Source organism: Heterocephalus glaber, unplaced genomic scaffold, assembly GCF_053883595.1.
Source record: "Heterocephalus glaber isolate CG9 unplaced genomic scaffold, H.glaber_assembly_v1.0 deba00001608, whole genome shotgun sequence".
NCBI classification, from domain to species: domain Eukaryota; kingdom Metazoa; phylum Chordata; class Mammalia; order Rodentia; family Bathyergidae; genus Heterocephalus; species Heterocephalus glaber.
Window position 1 is genome coordinate 24890536 of NW_028258379.1, and position 12972 is coordinate 24903507.

A 12972-nucleotide genomic window follows, 5' to 3' on the forward strand; every position below is an offset into this window, starting at 1 on the left:
TGAAAAGATATTATTCAAGCTGAGTTTGTACAATGAAGAACAGATTAATTCTGAGTACTTAATATTCTGTGGCTGATTGATATGATTTATAGAGAAATGTAGACACTATATAACGAATCGGCTTGGGACAGAGGTTTCTACTCTACATGTCTACATTGACGAGTTAGTAATGTGATTTTTCTTAACCTTTGAGAGCTACATTATCCACTTTTAAAATTAAATGTTACACCTGGGCAATGAGACATTTATAAACTCAAACAATCAGGGCAATAGCATCTGTCTCAGATAAAATTATACCAGACAATACTTTTAAAATTATTGCAAATACTACTTTTTTTTCAGTACTTTAGTCTGAAGCCAAAGCCTTCATCCTAAGCTACATTCTTGGCCCTTTTCTTATTTTGAGATGGGGTGTTGCTAAGTTGCTAAGTGGTGTAGGATAGACTCCAACTTGGAGTTCTCTTTCCTCAGCTTCCCAGAGTGCTGGGATTACAAAATGCAGGTCCACATGCAAATATTACATAAGGGATATCTACTATAATTATATGAGAATCCTAAATAACTATACTAAGATATAAATGCACAAACTTTAATGTTTATTTCTTATATGGGGAAACGGAGACTCAAAAAATTATTGTGCAAGGATACACAGTCTTTCTGACTCCAAAATGCATATTCCATTTAGTTCATTGCCTGTAACATCTTTGTCTTCTATTTTGCCCACTGTAAGGACAGGGGTCATATCTGTCGAGTTTTTTAAAGCATCCTAGACCCATCCAAGACTTATTATATCAGAAATTCTAAGGTTGGGGACCTAGTAATTTGTTGTTTTTTAATATTTTGAAGATAGTTCAACTTTATTTCCCTACTCTCCATTTCCTTTGTGGAATATCATATTATACTAGTAAAACATCAGGCATCTTCATCCCTATTTTTCACATAAGAACAATCCAGAGTAAATCATTTGCCTGAAGTCACACTGTAAGAAAATGGAAAAGTCAGGATTTAACTCAGATTGTTCAGTTCCAAAGCCAATGCTTATTTTTATAGCCAAAACATTATCTCCCTTCAAAGGAAATCGGTACATGTTTCTGAATATTAATAAGCCCTTGAAATTCTTTAAATGGTAAACATAAATACTGAGTTTTTTCTAAATTCCAAAATTCTTTGTGAAAAAAATATCTACACACCAAGCATTGTTGCAATTAGCCAAGCATTATTTATCAAGTTGAATTATTGTCCACTGCATTATTTCATTCCCAAATACACCATTTCCAAAATCTATTCTACAATTATTCTAACACTACTGGAAAAAATAAAAACCCTAAAAGACCAAAGTAAAATGTTGTCTTTCAGCAAAAATCAAAGAGGAGTATTCTAGTTTTTTGTAGGGTATTGATTATTTACCAGTAAAATGTTACCTCATTTATTTTATCTTGTAAGGTACAAATTTCAGGCGTTAATTTTTTATTGTTTTGTGACTAGGGAAGTACTGGAAGGCTAACTTTGTGTCCAGGTCAAATAAAGCCTCTTTTCAATGAGGCAATATAAATTTCAATTGTCCTTTCAGGCCCATGAAGGGAAAGGATGCGAATTAAGGTTGTGAAGTTGAGTATTCTTTCCCATCATCCTCAAAAATGTGAGCGGAAATTCTTTGCCAAATGAAGAAAGAGAATGTTTCAGGAAAATGCACCACTAAGCTTCTGCCCACCTGGTTTCTCTAATTTGTGGTCAGGAGCCATGCAGCTTCTTACTATAAACTCACTGGTCCCTTTGTCAGTTGTGGTTGGTGAAGATCTGCTGATAGGGAAATGCAGACTAAACGCAGGCAGGGTAACCAGGCGAAAATTGTTAGTGTGTTCAAGGGGGTGGGGCTTTATTTTCCCTGTTATTTCCTGGCATTTCAAGCTTCCCTTGGCCCTTGGAAGCTTGATGTCTCTTGCCACATCCCTTCAGAATAACAACACAGAATTCTAGGATCTAGATTTCTACTGGCAATCAGGAGGGAGGGGTCTCCAATCCATGGGTTGAGGGGCTGCTGTTTTAATCATTTCTGTTAATCACAGCAATGATAAGACTTATTTGGTGTCCCATATTGTTTTCAATCTTTAGACAGGTTAACTCCAGAGGGTCATTAATGTTCTGCAAATGAAAAGACTTGTCTGTCTTCTTGATCACCCTGTAATCACATGGCAGGCATCAATAGACACTGGATGATTGATTGCATCACTAAATTTTTACAACACTGAACATTCTAGGTATTATGCTAGCTACTTCACTCTATCATTATCTGTAATTCTCATCCAATAGGCACACATCTGATAAGAGTGGGATTAGGGATTTGAATTTAGAATTTAGACTGTCTAATGTTGGGTTCTTAACAGTCAAGGTCTACCCTCCTCAGGGGATCTCATCTAAATCTAAAGGTAAAATATATGGTAATAATATGAATATCTAGCTGCATATTGAGTAAGGTCAGATTTGCACAGAAGTAACTGTTCCCATCATAGCAAAGTCAGTGTCCTTTGTAATGTCTCAAGATAATTAAACTCATCTTCTTAGTGTCAAGTAGTCAAGATAACTGTGGGGTGGTCAAGAAACCTTTCAATCAGGAGCTGTCCAGCAAGCTGAAGTGGACAGAACCGATCTGATGACTTCCCATTTGTTTAGTGTCAAGCTAAGGCAACATGGCAACTGGAACATTTTTTCAATATAGAAATATAGTGTCTTTTCTCATATGAATATCTGCATCTTAAAGGCAAAGATAACTTGCTAAAAAAGTCAAGATGCTAATAATATATGTCTGCAAAGATCAGAAAATATGCTGGATTTTAACCATACTAGACGTGTGAACTTGGGAATTAGTTACTTGCTGGTAGTCAAGTGGAGTGCAAGACACTGAAAATCCAAACTTAATAAACATAACTCCAACTTTTGAAAAACTTGATGAATGTAGAGAATTGTAACCATACTTTGCAAAGAGAAATGACAGGACTGATTACATCCAAAGCACAAAGGGAGCACAAAAGAAGAAAAGGATAGAGAAGACCAGAAGTAATCAGAAAATAATAACCTTGAATGAGGCTACTGCTTCTTTTTCTAACCTCCAAAATGGCATTAGATGAGACAGATGGATTATCTACTTACTAATAGGGGAAATTGTGGAAAAGGCAAATGAATATTTTAGGAAAATTTCTCCACTTGCAGTAGCTATTCTTCTAGAAAACTCTATTTTAGTTAACTATACAGTAAATATGCACAGTATATAAACTTCTAGAAATGTAACATTTGAATATAGACAATATTTTTTCTGGATATTATTTAAGCCCTTTATGGTCTTTTAAATATGGTAGGAAATGTATAATGTAAATGTATAATGATTTGGAAAGTTGAAATTATATTATTCCCTTCTTACCTTAAATATATAGAAAGACTCTTCAAAACTGCCAAGTTCAGCATAACAGTAATTATGCCAAGCATATACATATTAATCTGACACTACTTTCTAAAGAGAACTTTGGTCTGGACATGGCTGTCCTAGAAGTTAGGTTTTCCTACTCAGGTGTTTCTGCATTTGGAAAAATTAGCAAATCAACAGCAGCAGCAACATAAGAAAATGAGTATTAAAGAGTCCCAGTGGCTAACATAGAGAAAGCCAAGTCTGAATCTCAAGAGAGAATTTCTTAGCAGAAAGTGACAGTAGGAAAGGAGAGAATGCCTGAAGAAGGCACTGTGACATCTAAATGAAAACTGGAAAGTCACATGGGACAAATGGAATAAATTCAGCCCTTAGTTAAATTATTTGCATTGTTTGGCCAAAAGCAAAGAATCAAAAGCTCATGGTCTCAGTGGTGGTTCATGTTGTATTCTTAGGGCTTTAACAAAGGTCAACTGAGTGGGAAATTTTGTCAGACTAGTAATTTGAGTATGTGGAAAAAAATCCTCTGTGTTCCCAGTGGTGATAGCATTGTGAAGACACAACTGACTGTCTTGTGACAAGCGGAGCTGCTTATCTGCATTTTCTGTGCTTTCCCCAGGAAGCTGTAGGGAAAACTACATTGATATCTTTGCTACTCAATCTGCCTACCGGTTCTTTCCCAGAAAGGTTCCCCCTACCCCTCTGGGGTTCTGAACAGATTTTCAAATGAAATGAAGCTATGAAGACATTAGCTAAATAAAATGAAAATCTGGAGCATCTTTTAAAAATGGAAAGTGACTTTTTGTCAGAAAATATTTTCTCATTTTGTTACAAGAAATGGTGAGATAGAAAAGAAAAATTTGGTGAGGGGCTTGAAACTTTACTGCTCTGCAAACTTTATTAGCTACTTTCTTTGAATTAAAAATGTATTTAAAGTTGTAATGTAAAAATTAGTCGAAGCATAAATCTCCCTTAAAAGTTTGAAACCCACGGGTAGTTCATTCAGGTACACATGGCAACTTTGGGCCTGAATCACAGCACTGCAACGTTAGGAAACTTCCTTGCTCTCTCAAGCAAACGGTTATAATCTACTGTGTGACATCACAGAGAGGGTAGTAAAAGAATGGTCTCTGGGTGACTCCTTGTTTTTATGAATAAAGTTTGATCAGGACACTACTATGTTCATTTACTTACATATCGTCTGGAATGTCTACATGTTCTAATGGCAGAGTCATACATAACCCAGATACAAGTGCATGAAAAGACTGAAATTTGTAGAAACTGTGCTGACCCCTATTCTAGATGGCTGTCTTCATAAGAAGAAATTACCCTGAATATTTTAAAGAGCCAGGGGTCTTTAAATTGGTTTGTGATTGGTGGGATTATTGGTGTTATTGGTAGGGTTATTGGGGTTATTGACAAGTTATTCCCTCTACATGCTCAAATAACATGTCTTACCAACCAGCAAAGTCTTCTCTGCTAAACAAGGATTCTGTGCTGCATCTGCCTTTGCTTGTGTTTTCCTCTCTGGCTAATGCATCCTTTCCCCTTCTGCAATTTAATAAGATCCTCTTTTACAAATGTTAGCTCCGACATGAAGGCTTGAATTTTGATCCTGCCAAGGAGAATTGATCACAACCTTCTGATCACTACCAAAGCATTGTTGCAGCACTAAATTAGCCCTTATCACATTGTACCGTGACTCTGTTCTGATTTCCATGTGTGACCTCCTTGGAGACAGAAATCCTGTTTTTCTTATCTCTTCCATGGTATTGAGCATGGTGTCTAGCATTTAGTAGATACTCCATAAAAGTTTGCTGATGCCAACTGAAAAATTACGTATGGCAATCCTTAAAGGCATCTGTAGTTTCTTAGAAACTAGTTTCAATTTTCTTTTTTAGTAACAATTACTAAACGAAGTATTAAATGAATAAGGTCCTTAAATGATTGGGACAAAGAGCAAGTAAGTTATGAGCAAAAGAGGAGATGTTGAAGACCATCTGAAGCATGGAATTTCTCCAAAGCTTTCAGGCCCTTGAAAACAAAGAGAAAACATACTGGCTGTGATTCTAGTGTTCCAGAGAGATCCTGTCTACTTCTGGCTCCCTACTTCAGTATTCCAGTAAGGATTATTGCCTTTCTTTCCCACCTGTCCAAGTTCTAAATGCCTCTCCATCCACACCCAAGTCCTGTTCCTTTTCCTTTCCCTACGTTGCCCATCTTTAAACATGTACCCTGGATGAGATTCCTTATATAGACCTGGTTCTTTATTTACTCATTTGTTTTTAAGTGAGATAATTTCTTCTTTCCCTGGGACATGCAATTTAAAAAAAGATACATCAATAAATGTTAAGTAAATTCACACATACACAAATACATATGCTGCAATTCAAGTAATAATAAATACCATAAGGATAATTAAGAAGAATAAAGACATTAGAGTGATTATATGTTTGTTCAAGGTAGAAAAGATAGCCCAATAGGGGGAGAGAGTTTCTTCATACCTTGGCAGTGAAAGGGAATATTTTATTGGAAAATTCAAAGAGTTGAAATTCTTTTAACAAGTCTTTATTTTCAAAGCAGAGGCTTCCCCTCATCTTGTTCCTGTACCACACTCCCAGGAAAATTTGTAGTGCCATCAATGAATAAATATTAATTTTTCTAAATTTGCAGTTTTGGATTGTTCATAAACTTCTGTTATAGTGACTAGCATCAGCCGAATTTGAGTTTTCACTCCTAGGAAAGCAATACACTGAATTCCTTTTCTTTCTTTCTTTTATTTTCTTCTTCACATTGCACAAAATTTATAGTCTTTGAAGTACCCTTAATTCTATGTAAGTGTTTTAATCAGGGTTCTCAAAAAAAAAATGCATGCAGTTACTCTCAGCTTTATTTTTTCCAGCCCCTTGTTTTCTCGAAAGTGACTGTCATCTAAAATTAGCAATTAGGCAATGATGATCTACTTAATGTTTATCTCTTGAGCCTGACTGCTCTGGACTCCTTTATACCTCTTTAGGGGCCACTGAGCTGCAGTTCACTCCCAGAAGAGTCTGCCAATTATGCGGTGTTCTGCTAACTAGCATTTGGGGCCTGAAGCATTCGGCAAGTTTCCTAAGCATTTCTTCAGCAGGTGTGTACCCTCTAGTCTAATCTGACTGCAATTTCATCTTCATGGATGGCTGATTCTCTAACATAGGAGTAAAAGCAGACACTTCTTTTTAAAATTATTTAAGAAAATAAAACAGGCATTAACTCACTCTTTGGCTGGAGGCTCTTACACAGATCCTGCCTAGAAAAACACTCTTTTGGCTCTTATTCGATCACCTGTGCAGGTTGTCTGCTTTTCCTACCCTTCTTAACATTATTTTCCACTTCTGAAAAAAGAACCATCTCTTTGCTTTTTGAAATGACCACATCCATCTGTGAGCTAAGGGACCAGCTCTCTCCCTGTTTCTTTACCCATCTCTTGAGGGCTGCTGGGAGAGGAAGACTCAAATAAGATTACACAGAGATTGAAGATGTTCTATTGAAGAGAATAAAGAGGTTCCACTTTCTTTCTTTAGAAAGTGAACACCAAGGACAAAGTGGAAAAAAAAGAACCAATAGCTGTCTCTTTTACCACTACTGGGAAAAGAGACTGCCTGCATTAGTCAGCTTTCCTATGACTGGGACACAACACCCAACACCCACCGCATAAGAGGAGAGGTGTAATTTGGCTTATGATTTCAGAAGATTCAGTCCGTGATTGGCTGGCTCCAAGGGAAGAACTGAAAGGGCATTGCGAAGCAAAGGTGCTAAGTTTATGGGGACCTAGAAGCTGAGCAGTGGAACAGTGCCAGAGAGGAAGGGGCCGGGAATTAGAAATAGTACTTGAACTCATACCTCTGTGACCCACACAGACACACACGCTTATGTGCTTTGTTAATTCCCTGAGTGTTTCTTAATCCATCTGAGTTGACATTTCAGGATTAACAATTACTTTGCTTAAGAATAAACTTTTCACCAAGAAACTTAAAGCAGAGAGAGAAAGGGAAAAATGGAGAGATAGGGAGCAGGAGAGAGAGAGAGAAAGACAGACAGAGAGAGAGAGAAGGAGAGAGATCTTTATGACATCACATGCACCTTTGGAGTTCCTGGAATTGGCAGCTTTCCTAGACTTTTCACCGAGGTGGAGTGTGAACTGGTGAGCTGTCTGTCTCTGGCATCTAAAGAAATCTCAACTGATTCTCCTGTTAATCCTGGGTGTCTTTGTAGACTCTCTGAAGTAAAACTTGCAATTATTTGCAAACAGTTTCTTTTAGCAAACAATGAATATGCGGTAATAAAAAGGAAATACTTTTTTTATACAACAAGTATTGGCTTAACAGTTCTGGAAGGGACACTATTTTCAGTTGCAGGAAACTATTGCATGCAAGTGGACTTGACATCCTGCATTTTGAAATATTTTTGGGTAAATGTGTGTTTGAAATGCTACCAAATGCTCTTGATAAAATTTTATGACTTGTTCTGACATGATTACTAAAATTGATTATTGGATAAAGAATTAGGTACATGTGACATGCTCAATCCACGTTACATGAAATCAGACTTACTTTTCTTTTCACTTGGCTCCTGTCTTCCCTGACACCATTTCAGGAGATTTTTTTTGCCTGGTGACAAGATGGCTGATTGCTGCTTATTTTCCTTTGGAGAAGGATAGCTTCTTTTTATTTATGCTCCTCCCAAAGGGCCTAGAGTTGATGTCAATTTGCCTTAAAAAATGTAATAGCAGAGGAAAAAAAAAAGAGGGGGAATGAAATGAATGAATAGGTTACCACCTTAGACAATGAAGGCTCAGTTTTCCCAAGGTCCTCTAACATGGTAGATGTACTGTTTACTCTACTTCTTGGAAAAATATATATTTGCTTAATGAATGAATGGAAGAAGCATCTAATGAATAAATAGGGCAATCAATCATGCACTCCAACATGATCAGGTGAATTCAGGGTGGCATGGCCATAGACTCAGTCATGCAATCAACCAATCATTGACTTATTTATCATTGAGTGAGTCAACGTGTGAGAGAACCCAGATTAAGCATAAAAATTAATTCATGGGCAAAATTTTCATGTCTTAATTTATGTAAAATTCACTTGTTTTTTCACACCTCTGATATGCAACATCGACACCCACGGTGGCTCCATGAGGGATGAGGCACACAGCCATCAGTTGGTAACGGGGAGGCTGAATGAAGGGCTGCAGAGCTTCTCAGCGGACCTGGTGACAGCCCTGTGTTCCTCCAGGGCACAGAATGTTCTTCAGTCTGCATTTACTGGGGCCACATCTACATAAATAATATTCTCATCACAGAAGACACCAGAGTGCAAGAAAATAAAACATTCTCCTCTTTTTGGCAGTGTACACTAGGTAATGGACAAATTATGAAATTAAAATTAATTGAATTCCTTGGCTTAAATTAAGACATCACAGATCAGCCAACGAGGTCCCAGAGAAGTTAGGTGATTTGTTTGGGGGTGACTTGGTGAAAAAGTGACCAAGGTGAGATGACAGCCTGGACTCTGGCTCTCAACGCGGAGGTGTAATTGAAGATTACTACTCAGAGTGTATCCCGTCCATCATTGGTATGTCAGTGGGTTTTCAGCCCTTATTGTGCATCTGAAGCATGCAGGAGGTCTCTCAAACTTCCCTATGTCTCCAAGAGGCCACTATATAATCAAATGGTTTGGAATGAGGCGCTGACAATTTTCAAAAGTGATTCTGGTGTTCAACCAGTGCTAATGTTCACTAAGAAAGTGACAAGAAAGTACTTTTCAAAGGTTTAGTCAGAAGAATCAAATAATCAATCACACTTTACTATAGCCCACTTGTGTATTCATACAGGGAATACAATTTCTACACTTAATGTATTTTCTAACAGAGATCCTGCAGAAGGCAGCATCAGCAAAACAGCTGATGATTAAGAATAATGCAAACACTTTTCGCACAAGCTGATAACAAAATGTGTGAGGTCCCTCAATTCTCCCAGCCAAATTCGTTTCTTGCACTCTTGTGACACTGACATTTAGCCAACTTATTCCATTTGAACAGTGAAGCGGGCTTTAATTGTTTTTTGAATTATCAAAGTTTGTTGATGCTATTATGATATGTATCTTATGTGCGCTGCGGTTCAATGTGCAACAACAGCATATTATTTCATACGGTGGCTTGCTACCTATTAACAATGTGGAAGGTTTAATGTCATGTTAGCTGGTGCAAGTGCTTGGAGACACACAGGTGTAAAGCCATATGATTTTAATCTCGCTCATGAGCCACAGTTGAATTAGTATCTCACATCGGTGTATCACCCTTTCACAGTTTATCCTTTTTCAGTCAGTCTGTTGTTTCACCTTGTTAGTTCTAACAGAGGCGAAGCAGAAATGCCAAAAGCTGTTGAGTAAATGTAGCATTGAGTCATATATATTTCAGCTGCAGACAGCAGAGTCCAATCCATTTTCATGGGTAATGTTGCTGTTCATTTTATAGGCTGTAATTAGAGCTGATATTGCTTTTTATCTGCGAAGTTTTAGTATAAAGTAAATGCTCATTTTTAAAAAGAGAGGGAAGAAACACTCTTGCATTTAATCAGGCTAAACAAGCTTTTTAGACAATTTGTTCAGAAATTTCTCTAATTAAAGTCTGCCTTCCAGGTAATGCGGTGATCAGATCTACCAGCGTGTATAAATTAGGGACATTATGCCATTAGCACTAAGACCACAAATGGAAGTAACAGCTGGGTAGCTGTGAGGGAAGCAAATAAACAGCTCCTAGGTGGCTGCTTAATATTAAGGACAAGGTCTCCTGCAAGAATGTGCTGAGGGGACTGATTCCTGTAGCCTGACTAAAGGAGTATTTTTCTCCGAGTTCATGTCAAAAGGGTAAACTTGAATATCTTTTAAAGCTTTGCTACAGATAAGAACATTTATCTTCAGTCCAGAAATAAATACTGACTTATGTTCACTTGGAACTGCCTCAGTCTTGTTCAAATTAAGTTCTCCTTGATACAAAAAAACTTTTTAAAGTTCAGAACATAAAATAATAGATGTCTCTATATGAACATAATATTCTCTTGGGAGAACTGAAAGAAAGAAGGCACACAGCTTTTTTCTATTTTTACTGCAGCCCAGACTCTGGCTGTGGCTGTATGTTTCTCTATTGGAATCCAAGTTCGAAAATCAGTTCATATAAAATATATTTGAATTTTTTACACATCTGTTTTATAAGGTTTCCCTACCTGCTCAGTTGTATCCATGACTTCTGACCCACCCACCTCTTGTTCTGCCTTATTAAGTCAACTTCATAATTGCAGCTCAATTTATTACACTACTGCTTTGTGCAGCTTAAAGAAAAGAAAAGCACTCCTGAGTTAGACTATGGTCCCTTTTGACTTCCTAGGTCCCTTCTCATCTTGAAAATCACAGCAGTTATTTGCACTCAGTATGGAGAAGATGCCAGTCAATTGCCAGTCAATTTTCCGGAGGCTTTTTGAGAATACACAACCTGGGAGCTGGGGGCACGTGAATGGTGTTTTGTCAAGTGGCTCACTTTTGAAGACCATGGAAATGGGCCAAGCATCTTTCCTCAAGTTGCCAAAGGGGACTTTCCAAGTAATAAGGTGGGGAACAATATATAAGGAATCTCATGAAACATACTAAGTCTGAAAGAAAATCTCAGGCCATTAAAAAAAAATGAAAGCTCTTCTAATCTTTCTGTAAAGCAGAAATTATTTAATTCACTGCCCTTCATGTTTATCAAATACTCCTTTTAAGTAACATTTCAACCTTAAATACAATTTATCTCAGTGGGGGTTGGACACTTGAGCTGTTTTTAATTACAACTAATTTGGCATGCCTGGTTCATCACGGAGACATGCACTCTTGGGGTAGCTCACAGAACACCTACTCCTGAGAGCAGAGTTCTGGCTTATTAGGAGAGGTGAGATCACCCCTAGTGAGGTGTTAAGATCAAACAGCTCAAGCACGGTCAGGGAGGCAAGGTGCTCATCAGAATGTCTGCCCAAAGAATTCACTCAGGACTGCAACGCCCACTTTGGGGATTCCTGGTCCAGCATCCTTCTAGTGTCACTTGCTAGTTCTAAGTTCGAAGGGCAATGCCATTAGACAAAGAGTTTCTTAACAACCACACTATTGACTTTGTGAATATAACTTCGGTTGTTGAGGCTGTGCCATGCATGTTGGGATTTTAGCAGCAGCCTAGAAAATAACACCACCATTTAGAAAACAGAAAAATATCCAGGCATGGACATTTGTGCACTGCAAATGAGGACAAATACAAGAGGAATCCACAGGTACCTTGCCACGGTCTGGACTGTCTTAAACCTTAAGGTGTTCTGATTCAGAGCACTTGAGCTACAACTCCCTATGACCTTGGATTTACCTCAAATCAAGGCCTAAATTGTTTAATCAAGGATATGTGCTCATCTGAAGACCTGCTGGTCAGTTACCAATGTGAAAAGAGCTTTATTTTCCTTGAGACCTGAAGTCCTGTCATAGTAGGTTTTATTAAATTGCAGGAGAGATTATTTAACCAGACTTTCTTCTTGGACAGAGATAATCTGCTTTTATCTAATTTACCACACTCCTTTTCATTAATCCATAAAGAATGGCTACAATGAAAATTAAAGAAGGCATGACTTTGAGGAAATTTGAAAATTAATTAAATAACAAATCATTGGCAATTTTAAAATGTTACGTGTAACGTTCTTTTTTATTATTTTGATTTAGAATTTGTGTGAATCGGGGAAACTTTGTAGCTGACCTTGAAGCACAGTAAAGAAATAAATATCATGATTTCAGACCCTAGCCGTATATTCAATGTGGCACTGGGTTACTATAGAACTCTGGGCCTCACCTGCCAGTTAGAAAAGGGCAATGAATCACTGGTGAAAATGTTTCTCATGGTTGGAATATTTCTCTGGTCAGGGAAGGGGCCTCACCTTTTGGCTTAGCCAAAGCATCTCTAATTTGATTGGATTCATTTTTTGCGTCTTGATATCTGATATTGTCACAAGTAGGTTTCTTTGAAGCAGATGCTGAGATGGTATTTGGGGCGCAAGAATTTATCTGAAATCTGTACCACGAAGGAAAAAAAAGCAATGAAAAATTAAAGGGTAGAAGTTTTCTGGCGTTATATGTTCCTTTTGCTTTTATTCTTGGCAGCTTTTGTGTTCATTTTGTGAGAGATTTCCATTTTCGTTTGTGTTTGTGGTCTTCACAAGGGAGTCTTTCATGCTTCATCTGGTTCTCTCACTTAAAGTCAGTAGTGAAGGGCCGGGGATTTAGCTGAGTGGTTTCGCCGCCTGCTGCGCAAGTGCAAGGACCCGAGTTCAATTTCCGGTACCAAAATAAATAAATGAATAAAAATAAAGTCAGTAGTGAAAGGGTGCTTATGAAGGAATGAAAACATTTAGAATGATTAATCGATAAATACAATACTTTCTTGGCCCTCCAAAATAATCCTCAAACTCCAAATCAGTTCTTTTCTGTTAGCTTTCCTGT